This window comes from Chiloscyllium punctatum, chromosome 50, assembly GCF_047496795.1.
Source record: "Chiloscyllium punctatum isolate Juve2018m chromosome 50, sChiPun1.3, whole genome shotgun sequence".
In the NCBI taxonomy this organism is placed as follows: Eukaryota; Metazoa; Chordata; class Chondrichthyes; order Orectolobiformes; family Hemiscylliidae; genus Chiloscyllium; species Chiloscyllium punctatum.
Window position 1 is genome coordinate 4,474,715 of NC_092788.1, and position 19,280 is coordinate 4,493,994.

Sequence of the window (19,280 nt, forward strand, 5' to 3'; positions counted from 1 at the left end):
GCTCTCTGCCTCCTCTCTCTGTCCCCCTCTCTCTGTCCCCCTCTATCTGTCCTCCTCTCTCAGTCCCCTCTATCTCTACCCCGCTCTCTGCGCCCCTCTCTTTCGCCCTCTCTCTGCTCCGTCTCTCCCTGTCCCCCTCTCTGACCCCCTCTCTCTCCCCCCCGTCCCCCCCTCTCTGTCCCCCCTCTCTCTGTCCCCCCTCTTTCGGTCCACCCCTGTTTCTGTCCCTCCCTCTCTCTGTCCTCCTCTCTCTGACCCGCTCTCTCTGACCCTCTCTAGCTCCCCCACTCTCTGTCCCCACCTCTCTCCGTCCCCCCAACTCTCCGTCCCCCCCACTCTCTGTCCCCCTCTCTCGGTCGCCCTCTCTCTGCCCCCATCTCTCTGATTCCCTCTCTCTCCCCCACTCTGTACTCCTCTCTCTGTCCCTCACTCTCTGTCCCCTCTCTCTGTCCCCCTCTATATCTCCGTCTCTCTGTCCCCCTCTCTGACCCACTCTCTCTGCCCCCTCACTCTGTCCCCTTCTGTCTGCCCCATCTCTCTCTGCCCCTCTCTCTCTGTCCCCCTCTCTTTCTGCCCCCTTTTCTCTCTGTCCCCCTCTCTCTGTTGCCCTCTCTCTGCCCCTCTCTCTCTGTCCCCCTCTCTCACTGTCCCCCTCTCTCTCTGTCCCCTTTTCTCTCTGTCCCCCTCTCTCTGTCACCGTCTCTCTGTCGCCATTTCTCTGCCCCCCCTCTCACAGTCCCCCTCTGTCTCTGACTCCTTCTCTCGTAGTCCCCCTCTATATCACCCTCCCTCTGTCCCCCTCTCTCTGACCCCCTCTATCTCCCCCACTCTCTGTGACACTCTCTCTGTCGCCCTCTCTCTGTCCCCCCTCTCTCTGTCACCCCCTCTCTGCCCCTCTCTCTACCCCCATGCCCCCCCACTCTCAGTCCCCCCAACTCTCTGTCCACCCCATCTCTCTGTCCCCTCTATCTCCCCGACTCTCTGTGCCCCTCTCTCTGTCCCCCTCCCTTTGACCATCTCTGTCTTCCCCTCTCTCTGTCCCCGCCTCGCTCTCAGTCCGGCTCTCTCTCTGCCCCCTCTCTCTGTCCCCCTCTCTCTGTCCCGCGCTCTCTCTTCCCCCTCTCTCTGTCCCCCTCTCTCTGAACCCCCCTCTCTCTGTCCCCCTCTCTCTGTCGCCCTCTCTCTCTTTCCCTCTATCTCTCCCCCGCTCTCTGCCCCCTCTCTCTGCTCCGTCTCTCTCTGCCCCTCTCTCTTTGACACCCTCTCTCTCTCTGTCCCCCACTCTCTCCATCTCCCCACTCTCTGTCCCCCTCTCTCTGACCCCCTCTCTCTCCCACTCTTTACCCCTCTCTCTGTCCCCTCTCTCTGTCCCGCACTCTCTGTCACCCACTCTCTGTCCCCCTCTCTGTCCCCCTCTCTCTGTCCCCCTCTATGTCCTCCTCTCTCTGAGCCCCGCTATCTCCCCCACACACTGTGCTCCTCTCTCTGTCCCCCCTCTCTGCCCCCTCTCCCTTCCACCCGCCTCTCTCTCTGTACCCCCCTCTATGACCGCCTCTCTCTCTGTCCCCCTCTCTCTCTGTCCCCCTCTCTTTCTGCCCCCTTTTCTCTCTGTCCCCCTCTCTCTGTCGCCCTTTCTCTGCCCCACTCTCTCTGTCCCCCACTCTCTTTTCACTCTCTCTCTGCCCCCTCTCTCTCTGCCCCCCTCACTCTGTCTCCCTCTGTCTGCCCCATCTCTCTTTTCCCCTCTATCTCTGCCTCGATCTCTCTCTGTTCCCCCCCTCTCTTTCCCCCCCTCTGTCCCACCCCCTCTCTGTCCCCCCTCACTGTCCCCCCTCTCTCCGGCCCCCCCTCTCTCTGACCCCCTCTATCTCCCCCTCTCTCTTTTTCCCCTCTCTCTCTTTCCCCTCGCTCTCTGCCCCCTCACTCTGTCCCACTCTCTCTGCCCCCCTCTCTCTGTCCCCTCTTTCTCTGTCCCCCACTATCTCCCCCACTCTCTGTGCCTCTCTCTCTGTACCCCTCTCTCTGACCCCCTCTACCTCCCGCACTCTCTGGGCCCCTCCCTCTGTCCCCTCTCTCTGACCCCCTCTATCTCCCCCTCTCTCTGTCCCCCTCTCTCTGAACCCCTCTACCTCCCCCTCTTTCTGTCCCCCTCTCTCTGTTCCCCCTCTCTCTCTGTTGCCCTCTCTGTGTCGCCCTCTCTCTGTCCCCCTCTCTTTTCCCCCCCTCTCTCTGTCCCCCTCTCTCTCTATCCCCCTCACTCTGTCCCTTACTCTCTGTCCCCCTCTCTTTGTCCCCCTCTCTCTGACCACCTCTACCTCCCCCACTCTCTGTCCTCTCACTCTGTCCCCCCCCGTCCCTGTGCCATCTCTCTCTGTCCCCCTCTCTCTGACCCCCTCTCTCTCTGACCTCCCGCTCTCTCTGACCCTCTCCCTCTGTCCGTCTCCCTCTGTCCCCCCCCCTCTGTCCCCTCTCTCTGCCCCGCTCTCTCTCCCACCCGCCTCCCTCTCTCCCCCTCTCTCTCCCCCACTCTCTGACCCCCTCTCTCTCTGACCTCCCGCTCTCTCTCTGACCCCCTCCCTCTGTCCGTCTCCCTCTGTCCCCCCTCCCTCTGTCCCCCCTCTCTCTGTCCCCCCTCTCTCTGGTCCCCCTCTCTCTCTGTACCCCTCTCTCTGTACGCCTCTCACTCTGTCCCCCTCTCTCTCTGACCCCCTCTTTCCCACCCGCTTCTCTCTCACCCCCGCTCTCTGCCCCCCTCTGTCCCCTCTCTCTGCCCCGCTCTCTCCCACCCGCCTCCCTCTCTCCCCCTCTCTCTCCCCCACTCTCTGTCCCCCTCTCTGTCGCCCTCTCTCTGACCCCCACAGTCTGACCCACTCTTTCACCCCCCTCTCTCCCACCCATCTCCCTCTATCCCCCCTCTTTGACCCCCTCTCTCTCTGTCCCCGCTCTCTCTGTCCCGCGCTCTCTCCCACCCGCCTCTCTCTGATGCCCTCTCTCTGTCCCCCGCTCTCTGACCCCTCTCTCTGTCCCCCCCTCTCTCTGTCCCACACTCCCTGTCCCCTCTCTCTGCCCCCCTCTCTCTGACCCCTCTCTATGTCGCCCTCTCTCCGCCCCCTCTCTGTCACTGTCTCTCTGCCGCCCCGTCCCCCCTCTCTGTGTCCCTCCTCTCTCTGTCCCCCTCTCTCTCCCCCATCTCTGTCATCGTCTTTCTGTCCCCCCCTCCCTCTCTCCACTCCCTCTCTCCCCCCTTTCTCTGTCCCCCCTCTCTCTCTCTGTCCCTCCCTCTAGCTGTTCCCCCTCTCTCTGTCCCCCCTCTCTATCCCGCCTCTATCTGTCCATCCTCTTTGTCCCAACCCTCTCTGAACCCCCTCCTCCTCTCACTGTCCTCCTCTCTTTCTGTTCCCCTGTCTCTGAACCCCTGTACCTCCCCCACTTTCTGTCCCCCCACTCTCTGTCCCCCCCTCTCTCTGTCCCCCCCTCTCTCTGTCGCCCTTTATCTGACCCCTCTCTCTCTGTCCCTCTCTCTGTCCTCTCTCTCTGTCCCCCACACTCTGTCTCTGACCCCCTCTCTCTGTCCCTCTCTGCCCCCTCTCTCTGTTCCCTTCTCTCTGTCCCCCTGTCTCTGTCGCCTCTCTCTCTGTTCCCCTCTATCTCTGTCCCCCTCTCTCTCTGTCCCCCCTTTCTCTGTCCCCCTCTCTCTCTGTCCTCCCCACTCTGTCCCCCATTTCTCTGTCCCCCATTTCTCTTTTCCCTCTCTCTCTGTCCCCCCTCTCTGTCCCCCTCTCTCTCTGTCCCCCCTCTCTCTCTGTCCCCCTCTCTCTGACCCACTCTCTCTGTCGCCCTCTCTCTGTCCCGCTCTCCCTCCCACCCACCTCTCTCTGACCCCCTCTCTCTATCCCCCTCTCTCTGAACGCATCTATCTCACCCACTCTCTGTCCCCCCCTCTCTCCCACCCATCTCCCTCTATCCCCCCTCTTTGTCCCCCTCTCTCTCTGTCCCCCTTCCCTCTTTACCCCCGCTCTCTGTCCCCCTCTCTGTCGCCCTCTATCTTCCCCCCTCTCTGTCCCCCTCTCTCTCTGTCCCTCTCTCTCTGACCCACTCTCTCTGTCGCCCTCTATCTGTCCCCCTCTCTCTGTCCCGTTCTCCCACCCACCCACCTCTCTCTGATCCCCTCTCTCTCCCACCCGCCTCTCTCTCTGTCCCATGCCCTCTGACCCCCTCTCTCTCTGTCCCCCTCTCTCTGTCCCACTCTCTCTCTGTCCACATTCTCTCTGTCCCCCTCTCTCTGTCCCCCTCTCTCTGTCCCCTTCTATCTGACCCACTCTCTCTGTCACCCTCTCTATGACCCCCTCTCTCTACCACCCGCCTCTCTCTCTCCCCGGTCTCTGACCCCCTGTCTGTCGCCCTCTCTCTGTCCCCCTCTCTCTCCCACCTCCATCTATCCCCCCCTTGTTCTCCTCTCTCTGTTCCCCTCTCTCTCTGTCCACTCTCTCTCCCACCCGCCTCTCTCTGACCCCCTCTCTCACCCCCACTCTATACCCCTCTCTCTGTCCTCCAGTCTCTGTCCCCCACACTCTGTCCCCCTTTCTGTCCTCCTCTCTCTGTCGCCCTCTATCTCCCCCTCTCTCTGACCCCCTCTACCTCCGACTTTTTCTGTTCCCCTCTCTTTATCCCCCTCTCTCTATCCCCCTCTCTCTGTCGCCCCTCTCTCTGTCGCCCCTCTCTCTGTCCCCCACTCTCTGTCCCCTTCACTCTCCCACCTGTCTCCCTCTATCCCCCCTCTTTGTCCCCCTCTCTCTCTGTTCCCCTCTTGCTCTGTCCCACGCACTCTCCCACCCGCCTCTCTCTGACTCCCTCTCTCTCCCACCAGACTCTTTCTCTGTCCCCTCTCTCTGTCCCCCTCCCGCTCTCTATCCCGCGCTCTCTCCCACCCGCCTCTCTCTGACCCACTCACTCTGTCCCCCTCTCTCTCTGCCCCCTCACTCTGTCCCCCTCTCTCTGACCTCCTCTCTCTGTCCCCCTCTATCTCGCCCTCTCTCTGTCCCCTCTCTCTGTCCCCTATCTCCGCCCCCCTCTCTGCCCCTCTCTCTCTCTGTCCCCCCTCTCTGTCCCCCCCTCTCTGTCCCCCACCACCCTCTGACCCACTCTCTCACCCCCACTCTGTACCCCTCTCTCTGTCCCCCACCCTCTGGCCCCAATCTCTGTCCCCCCTCTCTGTCCCCCTCTATCTCCCCCTCTCTCTGGCCCCCTCTACCTCCCCCTCTGACACTGCCTCTCTCTGACCCCTCTCTCTCTGTCACCCTTTCTCTGTCGCCCTCTCTGTGCCCCCTCTATCTTTATCCCCTCTCTCTCTGTCCCCCTCTATCTGACCCACTCTCTCCGTTGCCTTCTCTCTGTCCCCCTCTCTCTGTCCCCCTCTCTCTCTGTCCCCCTCTCTCTGTCCCCGTCTCTCTGTCCCCCTCTCTCTGTCCCCCCTCAGTCTCCCCGCGCTCTGTCCCCCCTCTCTTCGCCCTCTCTCTGCCCCCTCCCTCTCTGCCCACCACCCTCTCTGTCCCCTCTATTTCTGTGCCCCACTCTCTCCATCCCCCCACTCTCTGACCCCCTCTCTCACCCCCACTCTGTAAACATCTCTCTGTCCCACTCTCTCTGTCCCACTCTCTCTGTCCCACTCTCTCTGTCCCCCTCTCTCTGTCCCCCCTCTCTCTGTCCCCCTCTCTCTGTCCCCCCTCTCTCTGCCCCCCTCTCTCTCTGTCCCCCTCTCTCTGTCCCCCTCTCTCTGTCCCTCTCTCTCTTTCCCCCTCTCTCTGTCCGCCTCTCTCTCTGTCCCCCTCTCTCTGTCCCCCTCTCTCTGTCCCCCTCTCTCTGTCCCTCTCTCTCTGTCCCCCTCTCTCTGTCCCCCTCTCTCTGTCCCTCTCTCTCTGTCCCCCTCTCTCTCTGTCCCCCTCTCTCTGTCCCCGTCTCTCTGTCCCCGTCTCTCTGTCCCCCTCTCTCTGTCCCCCTCTCTCTGTCCCCCTCTCTCTGTCCCCCTCTCTCTCTGTCCCTCTCTCTCTGTCCCCGTCTCTCTGTCCCCCTCTCTCTGTCCCCCCTCTCTCTCTGTCCCCCTCTCTCTGTCCCCCTCTCTCTGTCCCCGTCTCTCTGTCCCCCTAAATCCCCCCGTCTCTCTGTCCCCCTCTCTCTGTCCCCCCTCAGTCTCCCCCGCTCTCTGTCCCCCCTCTCTTCGCCCTCTCTCTGCCCCCTCCCTCTCTGCCCCCACCCTCTCTGTCCCCTCTATCTCTGTGACCCACTCTCTCCTTCCCCCCACTCTCTGACCCCCTCTCTCACCCCCATTCTGTAACCATCTCTCTGTACCACTCTCTCTGTCCCCCTCTCTCTTTCCCCCTCTCTCTGTGCCTTCTCTCTCTGTCCCCCTCTCTCTGTCCCCCTCTATCTCTGTCACCCTCTCTCTGTCCCTCTCTCTCTGTCCACCTCTCTCTGTCCCGCTCTCTCTGACCCCCTCTCTCTGCTCCTCTCTCTCTCTCACCCGCCTCCCTCTATCACCCCTCTTTGTCCCCCACTCTCTCTCCCCCTCTATCACTGTCCTGCACTCCCTCCCACCCGCCCCTCTCTGACCCCCTCTCTCTCGCACACGCCTCTCTCTCTGTCCCCCTCTCTCTGTCCCCCCCTCTGTCCCGCGCTCTATCCCACCCGCCTCTCTCTGTCCCCCTCTCTCTGTCCCCCTCTCTCTGTCCCCCTCTCTCTGTCGCCCTCCCTCTGCACCCTCTCTCTGACCCCCTCTCTCTGCCCCCCTCAGTCTGACCCACTCTCTGTCCCCCACCCGCCTCTCTCTGTCCCCCTCTCTCTGTCCCCCTCTCCCTGTCCCCCTCTCTCTGTCGCCCTCCCTCTGCACCCTCTCTCTGACCCCCTCTCTCTGACCCCCTCTGTCTGACCCTCTCTCTGTCCCCCTCTCTCTGTCCCCCTCTCTCTGTCCTTCTCTCTCTGTCCCCCTCCCTCTATCCCCCCTGTCTGTCCCCCTCTCTCTCTGTCCCCTCTCTCTCTGTCCCCCTCTCTCTCTGTCCCCCTCTCTCTCTGTCCCCCTCTCTCTCTGTCCCCCCTCACTCTGTCCCCCTCTCTCTCTCTGTCCCCCTCTCTCTCTGTCACCTCACTCTCTGTCCCCAACTCTCTCCATCCCCCCAATCTCTGACCCCCTCTCTCACCTCCACTTTATACCCCTCACTCTGTCCCCCTCTCTCTCTCTGTCCCCCTCTCTCTCTGTCACCCCCTTTCTATGTCTCCCCCCTCTCTCTGCCCCCCCTCTGTCCTCCCACTCTCTGTCGCCCTCTCTCTGCCCCCCTTTCTCTGTGCCCCTCTCTCTGTCCCCCTCTCTCTGTCCCCCCTCTCTATGTCCCTCCCTCTCTTTCCCCCCTCTCTCTGTCCCCCCTCTCTCTGTCCCCCCACTCTCTGTCCCCCTCTATCCCCCTCTCTCTGACCCCCTCTACCTCCGCCTTTTCTGTCCCCCTCTCTCTGACCCCCTCTATCTCCCCTTCTCTCTGCCCCCCTTTCTCTGTGCCCCTCTCTCTGTCCCCCTCTCTCTGTCCCCCCTCTCTCTGTCCCCCCCTCTCTCTGTCCCCCCCTCTCTCTGTCCCCCTCTCTCTCTCTGACCCCCTCACTCTGTCCCACTCTCTCTGCCCCGATCTCTCTCTGCCTATGTCTCTCTGTCCCCCTCTATCTCCCCCACTCTCTGTGCCCCTCTCTCTGTGCCCATCTCTCTGACCCCCTCTACCTCCCACTTTTTCTGTCCCCATCTCTGACCCCCTCTCTCTCCCCCATTCCCTGTGCCACTCTCTCTCTTCCCCCTCTCTCACCCCCTCTACTTCCCCCTCTCTCTATCCCCCCTCTCTCTGTCCCCCCTCTCTCTGTCCCCCCTCTCTCTGTCCCCCTCTCTCTCTGTCCCCCTCTCTCTCTTCCCCCTCTCTCTATGTCCCCCCCACTCTGTCCCCCCTCTCTCTGTCCCCCCTCTCTCTGTCCCCCCCTCTCTGTCCCCCCTCTCTCTGTCCCCCCTCTCTCTGTCCCCCCTCTCTCTGTCCCCCTCTCTCTCTGTCCACCTCTCTCTCTTCCCCCTCTCTCTCTGTCCCCCCCTCTCTGTCCCCCCTCTCTCTGTCCCCCCCTCTCTGTCCCCCTCTCTCTCTGTCCCCACTCTCTCTGTCCCCCTCTCTCTGTCCCCCTCTCTCTCTGTCCCCCCTCTCTCTGTCCCCCTCTCTCTCGGTCCCCCCTCTCTCTGTCCCCCTCTCTCTCTGTCCCCCTCTCTCTCTGTCCCCCTCTCTCTCTGTCCCCCTCTCACTCTGTCCCCCTCTCTCTGTCCCCCCTCTCTCTGTCCCCCTCTCTCTCTGTCCCCCCTCTCTCTGTCCCCCTCTCTCTGTGTCCCCCTCTCTCTCTCTGTCCCCCCTCTCTCTCTGTCCCCCCTCTCTGTCCCCCTCTCTCTCTGTCCCCCTCTCTCTCTGTCTCCCCCTCTCTCTGACCCCCTCTCTCTGTCCCCCTCTCTCTCTGTCCCCCCTCTCTCTGTCCCCCTCTCTCTCTGTCCCCCCTCTCTCTGTCCCCCCTCTCTCTGTCCCCCTCTCTCTCTGTCCCCCCTCTCTCTGTCCCCCTCTCTCTCTGTCCCCCTCTCTCTCTGTCCCCCCTCTCTCTGTCCCCCTCTCTCTCTGTCCCCCCTCTCTCTGTCCCCCTCTCTCTATGTTCCCCTCTCTCTGTCCCCTTCTCTCTGTCCCCCCTCTCTCTCTGTTCCCCTCTCTCTGTCCCCCCCTCCCTCTGTTCCCCTCTCTCTCTGCCCCCCTCTCTCTCTGTCCCCCCTCTCTCTGTCCCCCTCTCTCTCTGTCCCCCTCTCTGTCTGTCCCCCCGCTCTCTGTCCCCCCTCTCTCTGTCCCCCCTCTCCCTGTCCCCCCTCTCTCTCTGTTCCCCTCTCTCTGTCCCCCCTCTCTCTGTCCCCCCTCTCTCTGTCCCCCCCTCTCTCTGTCCCCTCTCTCTGTGCCCCTCTCTCTGTCCCCCTTCTCTCTGTCCACCCCTCTCTCTGTCCACCCCTCTCTCTGTCCCCCCTCTCTCTCTGTCCCCCCTCTCTCTGTCCCCCCACTCTCTCTGTTCCCCTCTCTCTGTCCCCCCTCTTTCTGTCCCCCCTCTCTCTCTGTTCCCCTCTCTCTGTCCCCCCTCTCTCTGTCCCCCCTCTCTCTGTTCCCCCCCTCTCTCTGTCCCCCCTCTCTCTCTGTCCCCCCCTCTCTGTCCCCCCGCTCTCTGTCCCCCCTCTCTCTTTCCCCCCTCTCTGTCCCCCCTCTCTCTGTCCCACTCTCTCTCTGTCCCCCTCTCTATGTCCCTCTCTCTCTGTCCCACTCTCTCTCTGTCCCCCTCTCTCTGTCCCTCTCTCTCTGTCCCCCCTCTCTCTGTCCCCCTCTCTCTCTGTCCCCCTCTCTCTGTCCCCCTCTCTCTGTCCCCCTCTCTATCTGTCCCCCTCTCTCTGTCCCCCTCTCTCTGTCCCCCCTCTCTCTCTGTCCCCCCTCTCTCTCTGTCCCCCTCTCTCTCTGTCCCCCCTCTCTCTGTCCCGCCCTCTCTCTCTGTCCCCCACTCTCTCTGTCCCTCTCTCTCTGTCCCCCTCTCTCTCTGTCCCTCTCTCTCTGTCCCCCTCTCTCTCTGTCCCCCCTCTCTCTGTCCCCCCCCACTCTCTGTCCCCCCTCTCTCTGTCCCCCCTCTCTCTGTCCCCCCTCTCTCTCTGTCCCCCTCTCTCTGTCCCCCTCTCTATCTGTCTCCCTCTCTCTGTCCACCTCTCTTTGTCCCCCTCTCTCTCTGTCCCCCTCTCTCTGTCCCCCTCTCTCTCTGTCCCCTCTCTCTCTGTCCCCTCTCTCTCTATCCCCTCTATCTCTGTCCCCCTCTCTCTCTCTCCCCCTCTCTCTGTCCCCCTCTCTCTCTGTCCCCCCTCTCTCTCTGTCCCCCTCTCTCTCTGTCCCCCTCTCTCTCTGTCCCCCCCTCTCTCTGTCCCCCTCTCTCTCTGTCCAATCCTCTCTCTCTGTCCCCCCCTCTCTCTCTCTCCCCCTCTCTCTGTCCCCCTCTCTCTCTGTCCCCCCTCTCTCTCTGTCCCCCCTCTCTCTCTGTCCCCCTCTCTCTATCCCCTCTCTCTCTGTCCCCCTCTCTCTCTGTCCCCCCCTCTCTCTGTCGCCCCTCTCTCTGTCCCCCCTCTCTCTGTCCCCCTCTCTCTGTCCCCCTCTCTCTGTCCCCCTCTCTCTGTCCCCCCTCTCTCTGTCCCGCTCTCTCTGTCCCCCTCTCTCTGTCACCCTCTCTCTCTGTCCCCCCCTCTCTCTGTCCCCCCCTCTCTCTGTCCCCCCCCCCTCTCTCCCCCTCTCTCTGTCCCCACTCTCTCTGTCCCCCTCTCTCTCTGTCCCCCTCTCTCTCTGTCCCCCTCTCTCTCTGTCCCCCCTTTGTCTGTCCTCCTCTCTCTGTCCCCTCCTCTCTCTGTCCCCCTCTCTCTCTGTCCCCCTCTCTCTCTGTCCCCCCTCTGTCTGTCCTACTCTCTCTGTCCCCCTCTCTCTCTGTCCCCCTCTCTCTCTGTCCCCCCCTCTCTCTGTCCCCCCTCTCTCTCTGTCCCCCCTCTCTCTGTCCCCCCTCTCTCTCTGTCCCCCCTCTGTCTGTCCTCCTCTCTCTGTCCCCCTCTCTCTCTGTCACCCCTCTCTCACTCTGTCCCCCCTCTCTCTGACCCCCTCTCTCTGTCCCCCCTCTGTCTGTCCTCCTCTCTCTGTCCCCCTCTCTCTCTGTCCCCCTCTCTCTCTGTTCCCCCTCTCTCTCTGTCCCCCCTCTCTCTCTGTCCCCCTCTCTCTCTGTCCCCCTCTCTCTCTGTCCCCCCTCTCTCTGTCCCCCTCTCTCTCTGTCCCCCCTCTCTCTCTGTCCCCCCTCTGTCTGTCCTCCTCTCTCTCTCCCCCTCTCTCTCTGTCCCCCTCTCTCTCTGTCCCCCCTCTCTCTCTGTCCCCCCTCTGTCTGTCCTCCTCTCTCTGTCCCCCTCTCTCTCTGTCACCCCTCTCTCTCTGTCCCCCCTCTCTCTGTCCCCCTCTCTCTGTCCCCCCTCTGTCTGTCCTCCTCTCTCTGTCCCCCTCTCTCTCTTTCCCCCTCTCTCTGTCCCCCCTCTCTCTCTGTCCCCCTCTCTCTCTGTCCCCCTCTCTCTCTGTCCCCCTCTCTCTGTCCCCCCTCTGTCTGTCCTCCTCTCTCTGTCCCCCTCTCTCTCTGTCCCACTCTCTCTGTCCCCCTCTCTCTCTGTCCCCCTCTCTCTCTGTCCCCCTCTCTCTCTGTCCCCCTCTCTCTCTGTCCCACTCTCTCTGTCCCCCTCTCTCTCTGTCCCCCCCTCTCTCTGTCCCCCTCTCTCTCTGTCCCCCTCTCTCTCTGTCCCCCCTCTCTCTCTGTCCCCCCTCTCTCTCTGTCCCCCCTCTCTCTCTGTCCCCCTCTCTCTCTGCCCCCCTCTCTCTCTGTCCCCCTCTCTCTCTGTTCCCCTCTCTCTCTCCCCCCCCCCTCTCTGTCCCCCTCTCTGTACCCCCCTCTCTGTCCCCCCTCTCTCTGCCCCCCTCTCTCTGTCCCCCTCTCTCTGCCCACCCTCTCTCTCTGTCCCCCCTCTCTCTCTGCCCCCCCCTCTCTGTCCCCCCTCTCTCTGTCCCCCTCTCTCTCTGTCCCCCTCTCTCTGTCCCCCTCTCTCTCTGTCCCCCTCTCTCTCTGTCCCCCCTCTCTCTGTCCCCCCTCTCTCTGTCCCCCCTCTCTCTGTCCCCCTCTCTCTCTGTCCCCCTCTCTCTCTGTCCCCCTCTCTCTCTGTTCCCCTCTCTCTGTCCCCCTCTCTCTGTCCCCCTCTCTCTCTGTCCCCCCTCTCTCTCTGCCCCCCCTCTCTCTCTGTCCCCCCTCTCTCTGTCCCCCTCTCTCTGTCCCCCTCTCTCTCTGTCCCCCTCTCTCTCTGTCCCCCCTCTGTCTGTCCCCCTCTCTCTGCCCCTCTCTCTCTGCTCCCCTCCCTCCCACCTGCCTCTCTCTTTCTCCCTCTCTCTGTCCGCCTCTCTCTGTCCCCCCTCTGTCTGTCCTCCTCTCTCTGCCCCTCTCTCTCTGCTCCCCTCCCTCCCACCTGCCTCTCTCTTTCTCCCTCTCTCTGTCCCTCTCTCTCTGTCCCCCTCTCTCTCTGTCCCCCTCTCTCTGTCCCCCCTCTGTCTGTCCTCCTCTCTCTGCCCCTCTCTCTCTGCTCCCCTCCCTCCCACCTGCCTCTCTCTTTCTCCCTCTCTCTGTCCCCCTCTCTCTGTCCCCCTCTCTCTGTCCCCCTCTCTCTGTCCCCCCTCTCTCTGTCCCCCCTCTCTCTGTCCCCCTCTCTCTGTTCCCCTCTCTCTCTGTCCCCCCTCTGTCTGTCCTCCTCTCTCTGCCCCTCTCTCTCTGCTCCCCTCCCTCCCACCTGCCTCTCTCTTTCTCCCTCTCTCTGTTCCCCCCCCCTCTCTGTCCCCCTCTCTCTCTGTCTCCCCTCTCTGTCCCGCCTCTATATGTCCCCTCTCTCTCTGTCCCCCTCTCTCTGACCCCCTCCATCTCCCCCACACGCTGTCCCCTCTCTCTGTCTGCCTCTCTCCTCACCCCCTCTCTCTGCCTTCCTCTCTCTGTCTCCCTCTCTCTGTCACCCTCTCTCCGCCCCTTCTCTGTCCCCCCTCCCTCTGTCCCCCTCTCTCTCCCCCCCCTCTCTCCCCCTCTCTATCTCACCCTCTCTCTCTCCCCCTCTCTCTGACCCCCCTTTCTCTGTCCCTCTAACTCTGTCGCCCTCTCTGTACGCCCTCTCTGTCACCGTCTCTCTGTCCCCCCTCCCTCTGTCCCCCTCTCTCTCTTTCCCCCTCTCTCTCTGTCACTCTCTCTCTGTCCTCCTCTCTCTGTCCCCCTGTCTCTGATCCCCCTCTCTCTGTCCCCCTCTCTTTCCCACCCGCCTCTCTCTGTTCCCCGCTCTCTGTCCCCCTCTGTCTGTCTCCATCTGTCTGTCCCCCTCTCTCTCCCACCTGCCTCTCTCACCCCCGCTCTCTGCCCCCCTCTGTCTGTCGCCCTCTCTCTGCCCCCCCCATCTCCCATCAGCTTCCCTCTATGCCCCCTCTTTGGCCCCCTCTCTCTCTGCCCCCCTCTCTCTGTCCCACGCTCTCTCCCACCAGCCTCTCTCTGACCCCTCTCTCTCTCTCCCACCTGCCTCTCTCTCTGTCCCCCTCTTTCTGTCCCCCTCTCTCTCTGCCCCCTCACTCTCTCCCCCTCTCTCTCTCCCCCCTCTCTGCCCCCCCTCTGTCGCCCTCACTTTCTGTCCTCCTCTCTCTCTGTCCCCCACTCTCTCTGTTCCCCACTCTCTCTGTCCCCTACTATCTCCATCCCCCCTCTCTCTCTGAACCCCTCTGCCACCCCACTCTGTACCCCTCTCTCTCCCCCACTCTCTGACCCCCTCTCTCACCCCACTCTGTACCCCTCTCTTCCTGTCCCCCACTCACTGACCCCCGCTACCTGCCCCTCTTTCTGTCCCCCTCTCCCTCACACCCGCCTCTCTCTTTCTCCCTCTCTCTGTTCCTCCATCTCTCTGCCCCCTCTCTCTGCCCCCCTCTCTCTCTGCTCCCCTCTTTCTGTCCCCTTCTCTCTCTGACCCCCATTCTCTCTGACCCCCTCTATCTGTCCCACTCTCTCTGTTCCCTCTCTCTCTGTCCCCTCTCTGTCCCCTTCTATCTCCCCCACTCTCTGTGCCCCTGTCTCTTTCACCTCTCCCTGTCCCCCCCTCCCTCCCAACCGCCTCTATCTTTACCCCTCTCTCTGTTCCCCTCTCTCTCTGCCCCCTCTCTGTCCTCCTCTTTCTCTGACCCCCTCACTCTGTCCCACTCTCTCTGCCCCCTTCTCTCTCTGCCCCACTCTCTCTGTCCCCTCTCTCTCTGTCCCCCTCTATCTCCCCCACTCTCTGTGCCCGTCTTTCTGTCCCCACTCTCTGACACCCTCTATTTCCCCCACTCTCTGTCCCCCTCTCTCTGCCCCCCTCTGTCTGCCCCATCTCTCTGCCCCACTCTGTCTCTGCCCCCCTCTCTCTGCCCCCTTCTCTCTCTGTCCCCCTCTCTCTGTCATCTCTCTTGTCGCCATCTCTCTGCCCTCCTCTCTCTGCCTCCTTCTCTCTCTATCCCCTTCTCTCTCTCTCCACCCCTTCTCTCTGTCCCCCCTCTCTCTGACAACCCCTCTCTCTGTCCCCTATTGTCTGCCCCCTCTCTCTGCTCCACTCTCTCTCTGACCCTCTCTCTCAGTTCCCGTCTCTCTGTCTCCCTCTCTCTCGCCCCCCTCTCTCTCTGCCCCCTCTCTCTCTGCCCCCCTCTCTCTCTGTCGCCTCTCTCTCTGTCCCCTGTCTCTGTGTTCCCCTCTCTCTGTCCCCCTCTCTCTCTGTCCCCCCTCTCTCTGTATCTCTCTCTGTCCCCTGTCTCTGTGTTCCCCTCTCTCTGTCCCTCTCTCTCTCTGTCCCCCTCTCTCTCTGTCCCCCCTCTCTCTGTCCACCCTCTCTGTCACTGTCCCTCCCCTCTGTCGCCTTCTCTCTGACCCCTCTCTCTGTCCCCTCTCTCTCTGTCCTGCCATCTCTCTGTCCACTTCTCTCTCTCTCCTTCCCTCTCTGTCCCCCCTCTCTGTCCCCCGTCTCTCTGCCTCCCCCTCTCTGTCCCCCTCTCTCTCTGTCTCCCCCTCTCTCTGTTTCTCTCTCTCTCTGCCCCCCTCTCTCTCTGTCCCCGTCTCTCTGTCTCCCGCCTCTCTTTGTCCCCCCCGTCCCTCTCTCTCTCTGTCCCCTTTCTCTCTCTGTCCCTCTCTCTCACTGTCCCCCCCGTCGCCTTCTCTCTGACCCCACTCTCTCTGTCCCCTCTCTCTCTGTCCACTTCTCTCTCTGTCCCCCTCTCTCTGTCCCCCCCTCTCTGTCCCCCCTCTCTGTACCCCGCTCTCTTTCCCCCTCTCTCTGCCCCCTCTCTCTGCCCCTCTCTCTCTCTGTCCCCCACTCCCTCTGTTCCTCTCTCTCTGCCCCCCTCTCTCTGCTCCACACTCTCTCTGCCCCTCTCTCTCTGTCCCCCTCTCTCTGACACCCTCTCTCTCTGTCCTCCCGTCCCCCTCTCTCTCTGTCTCCCTCTCTCTCTGTCTCCCTCTCTCTCTGTCCCCCCCTCTCTCTGGCCCCTCTCTCTGCCCCCCTCTCTCTCTGTTCACCTCTCTCTCTGTCTCCCTCTCTCTCTCTGTCCCCCCCCTCTCTCTGTCCCCCTCTCTCTCTGCCCCCCTCTTTTTCTCTCGCTCTCTCTGCCCCGTCTCTCTCTCTGCCCCCTCTCTCTCTGCCCTAATCTCTCTCTGTCCCCCACTCCCTCTGTCCCCCTCTCTCTCTGTCCCCCCGTCCCCCTCTCTCTCTGTCCCCCTCTCTCTCTGTCCTCCCTCTTTCTGTCCCCCGCCTCTCTCTGTCCCCCCCGTCCCCCTCTCTCTCTGCCCCCTCTATCTGTCCCCCTCTCTCTCTATCCTTCCCTCTCTCTGTCGCCCCCTCTCTCTGACCCCCCTCTATGTGTCCCTCTCTCTCTCTGTCCCCCCATTCTCTGTCCCCCCTCTCTCCTTTCCCCCTCTCTCTGTCTCCCCCTCTCTCTGTCCCCCTCTCTCTGTCTCCCCACTCTCTGCCCCCTCTCTCTGTTCCCCCTCTCTCTGCCCCCCGCTGTCTGTGTTCCCCTCTCTCTGTGTTCCCCTCTCTCTCTATCTCCCTCTCTCTATCTCCCTCTCTCTCTCCCCCCTCTCTCTCGCGCTCTCTCTGCCCCCCTTGCTCTCTGACCCCTCTCTCCCTGCCCCCCACTCTCTCTGCCACCCCCTCTCTCTGCCCCCTCTCTCTCTGCCCCCCTCTCTCTCTGTCCGCCTCTCTCTGTCCCCTTCTCTCTCTGTCCCTCTCTCTCTGCCCCCTCTCTCTCTGTCCGCCTCTCTCTGTCCCCTTCTCTCTCTGTCCCTCTCTCTCTGCCCCCCTCTCTCTCTGTCCCCCTCTCTCTCTGTCCCCCTCTCTCTCTGTCCCTCTCTCTCTGCCCCCTCTCTCTCTGTCCCCTCTCTCTCTGCCCCCCTCTCTCTCTGTCCCTCTCTCTCTCTGTCCCCCTCTCTCTCTGTCCCCCTCTCTCTCTGCCCCCCCTCTCTCTCTGGCCCCTCTCTCTCTGTCCCCCTCTCTCTCTGTCCCCTCTCTCTGTCCCCTTCTCTCTCTCTCTCTCTCTGCCCCCCTCTCTCTCTGCCCCCCTCTCTCTCTCCCCCCCTCTCTCTGTCCCCCTCTCTGTCCCCTCTCTCTGTTCCCTTCTCTCTCTCTCTCTCTCTCTGCCCCCCTCTCTCTCCCCCCTCTCTCTGCCACCTCTCTTTCTGTCCCCCTCTCTCTCTGTCCCCCTCTCTCTGTCCCCCCTCTCTCTGTCCCCATCTCTCTCTGTCCCCTCTCTCTCTGTCCCCCTCTCTCTCTGTCCCCCTCTCTCTGTCCCCCCTCTCTCTGTCCCCATCTCTCTCTGTCCCCTCTCTCTCTGTTCCCCTCTCTCTCTGTCTCCCTCTCTCTCTGTACCTTCTCTCTCTGCCCCCTCTCTCTCGCTCTCTCTCTGTCCCCCTCTCTCTCTGCCCCCCCTCTCTGCCCCCCTCTCTCTCTGCCCCCTCTCTCTCTGCCCCCCTCTCTCTCTGTCCCCCACTCTCTCTGTTCCCCTCTCTTTCTGTTCCCCTCTCCCTTTGTCTCCCTCTCTCTCTGTCTCCCTCTCTCTGTGTGTCTCTCTCTCTCTGTCCCCCACATTGTCTGTCACCCTCTCTCTCCCCCCCTCTCTCTCTGCCTCCCTCTCTCTCTCGCCTTCTCTCTGCCCCCCCGCCCCCTCTCTCTCTGCTCCCCTCTCTCTCTGCCCGCGCTCTCTCTGCCCCATCTCTCTGTCCCCCTCTCTCTGTCCCCTCTCTCTGTCCCCCTCTCTCTCTGTCCCCTCTCTCTCTGTCCCCTCTCTCTGTTCCCCTCTCTCTTTGTCCCCTTCTCTCTCTGCCCCCCTCTCTCTCTGTCCCCCTCTCTCTCTGTCCCTCCTCTCTCTGTCTCCCACTCTCTCTGCCCCCTCTCTCTGCCCCCTCTCTCTCTGCCCCCCTCTCTCTCTGTCCCCTCTCTCTGTCCCCTTCTCTCTCTCTCTCTCTGCCCCCCTCTCTCTCTGTCCCCTCTCTCTGTCCCCTTCTCTCTCTCTCTCTCTGCCCCCTCTCTCTCTGCCCCCCTCTCTCTGTCCACTCTCTCTCTGTCCCCCTCTCTCTGTCCCCCTCTCTCTCTGTTCCCCTCTCTCTCTGTCCCCTTCTCTCTCTGCCCCCCTCTCTCTCTGTGCCCCTCTCTCTGCCCCCTCTCTCTCTGCCCCCCCTCTCTCTGCCCCCTCTCTCTGTCTCCCTCTCTCTGTCCCCTCTCTCTGTCCCCTTCTCTCTCTGTCCCCCTCTCTCTCTGCCCCCTCGCTCTCTCCCCCTCTCTCTCTCCCCCCTCTCTGCCCCCCCTCTGTCGCCCTCACTTTCTGTCCTCCTCTCTCTCTGTCCCCCACTCTCTCTGTTCCCCACTCTCTCTGTCCCCTACTATCTCCATCCCCCCTCTCTCTCTGAACCCCTCTGCCACCCCACTCTGTACCCCTCTCTCTCCCCCACTCTCTGACCCCCTCTCTCACCCCACTCTGTACCCCTCTCTTCCTGTCCCCCACTCACTGACCCCCGCTACCTGCCCCTCTTTCTGTCCCCCTCTCCCTCACACCCGCCTCTCTCTTTCTCCCTCTCTCTGTTCCTCCATCTCTCTGCCCCCTCTCTCTGCCCCCCTCTCTCTCTGCTCCCCTCTTTCTGTCCCCTTCTCTCTCTGACCCCCTTTCTCTCTGACCCCCTCTATCTGTCCCACTCTCTCTGTTCCCTCTCTCTCTGTCCCCTCTCTGTCCCCTTCTATCTCCCCCACTCTCTGTGCCCCTGTCTCTTTCACCTCTCCCTGTCCCCCCCTCCCTCCCAACCGCCTCTATCTTTACCCCTCTCTCTGTTCCCCTCTCTCTCTGCCCCCTCTCTGTCCTCCTCTTTCTCTGACCCCCTCACTCTGTCCCACTCTCTCTGCCCCCTTCTCTCTCTGCCCCACTCTCTCTGTCCCCTCTCTCTCTGTCCCCCTCTATCTCCCCCACTCTCTGTGCCCGTCTTTCTGTCCCCACTCTCTGACACCCTCTATTTCCCCCACTCTCTGTCCCCCTCTCTCTGCCCCCCTCTGTCTGCCCCATCTCTCTGCCCCACTCTGTCTCTGCCCCCCTCTCTCTGCCCCCTTCTCTCTCTGTCCCCCTCTCTCTGTCATCTCTCTTGTCGCCATCTCTCTGCCCTCCTCTCTCTGCCTCCTTCTCTCTCTATCCCCTTCTCTCTCTCTCCACCCCTTCTCTCTGTCCCCCCTCTCTCTGACAACCCCTCTCTCTGTCCCCTATTGTCTGCCCCCTCTCTCTGCTCCACTCTCTCTCTGACCCTCTCTCTCAGTTCCCGTCTCTCTGTCTCCCTCTCTCTCGCCCCCCTCTCTCTCTGCCCCCTCTCTCTCTGCCCCCCTCTCTCTCTGTCGCCTCTCTCTCTGTCCCCTGTCTCTGTGTTCCCCTCTCTCTGTCCCCCTCTCTCTCTGTCCCCCCTCTCTCTGTCCCCTCTCTCTGTCCCCTGTCTCTGTGTTCCCCTCTCTCTGTCCCCCTCTCTCTCTGTCCCCCTCTCTCTCTGTCCCCCCTCTCTCTGTCCACCCTCTCTGTCACTGTCCCTCCCCTCTGTCGCCTTCTCTCTGACCCCTCTCTCTGTCCCCTCTCTCTCTGTCCTGCCATCTCTCTGTCCACTTCTCTCTCTCTCCTTCCCTCTCTGTCCCCCCTCTCTGTCCCCCGTCTCTCTGCCTCCCCCTCTCTGTCCCCCTCTCTCTCTGTCTCCCCCTCTCTCTGTTTCTCTCTCTCTCTGCCCCCCTCTCTCTCTGTCCCCGTCTCTCTGTCTCCCGCCTCTCTTTGTCCCCCCCGTCCCTCTCTCTCTCTGTCCCCTTTCTCTCTCTGTCCCTCTCTCTCACTGTCCCCCCCGTCGCCTTCTCTCTGACCCCACTCTCTCTGTCCCCTCTCTCTCTGTCCACTTCTCTCTCTGTCCCCCTCTCTCTGTCCCCCCCTCTCTGTCCCCCCTCTCTGTACCCCGCTCTCTTTCCCCCTCTCTCTGCCCCCTCTCTCTGCCCCTCTCTCTCTCTGTCCCCCACTCCCTCTGTTCCTCTCTCTCTGCCCCCCTCTCTCTGCTCCACACTCTCTCTGCCCCTCTCTCTCTGTCCCCCTCTCTCTGACACC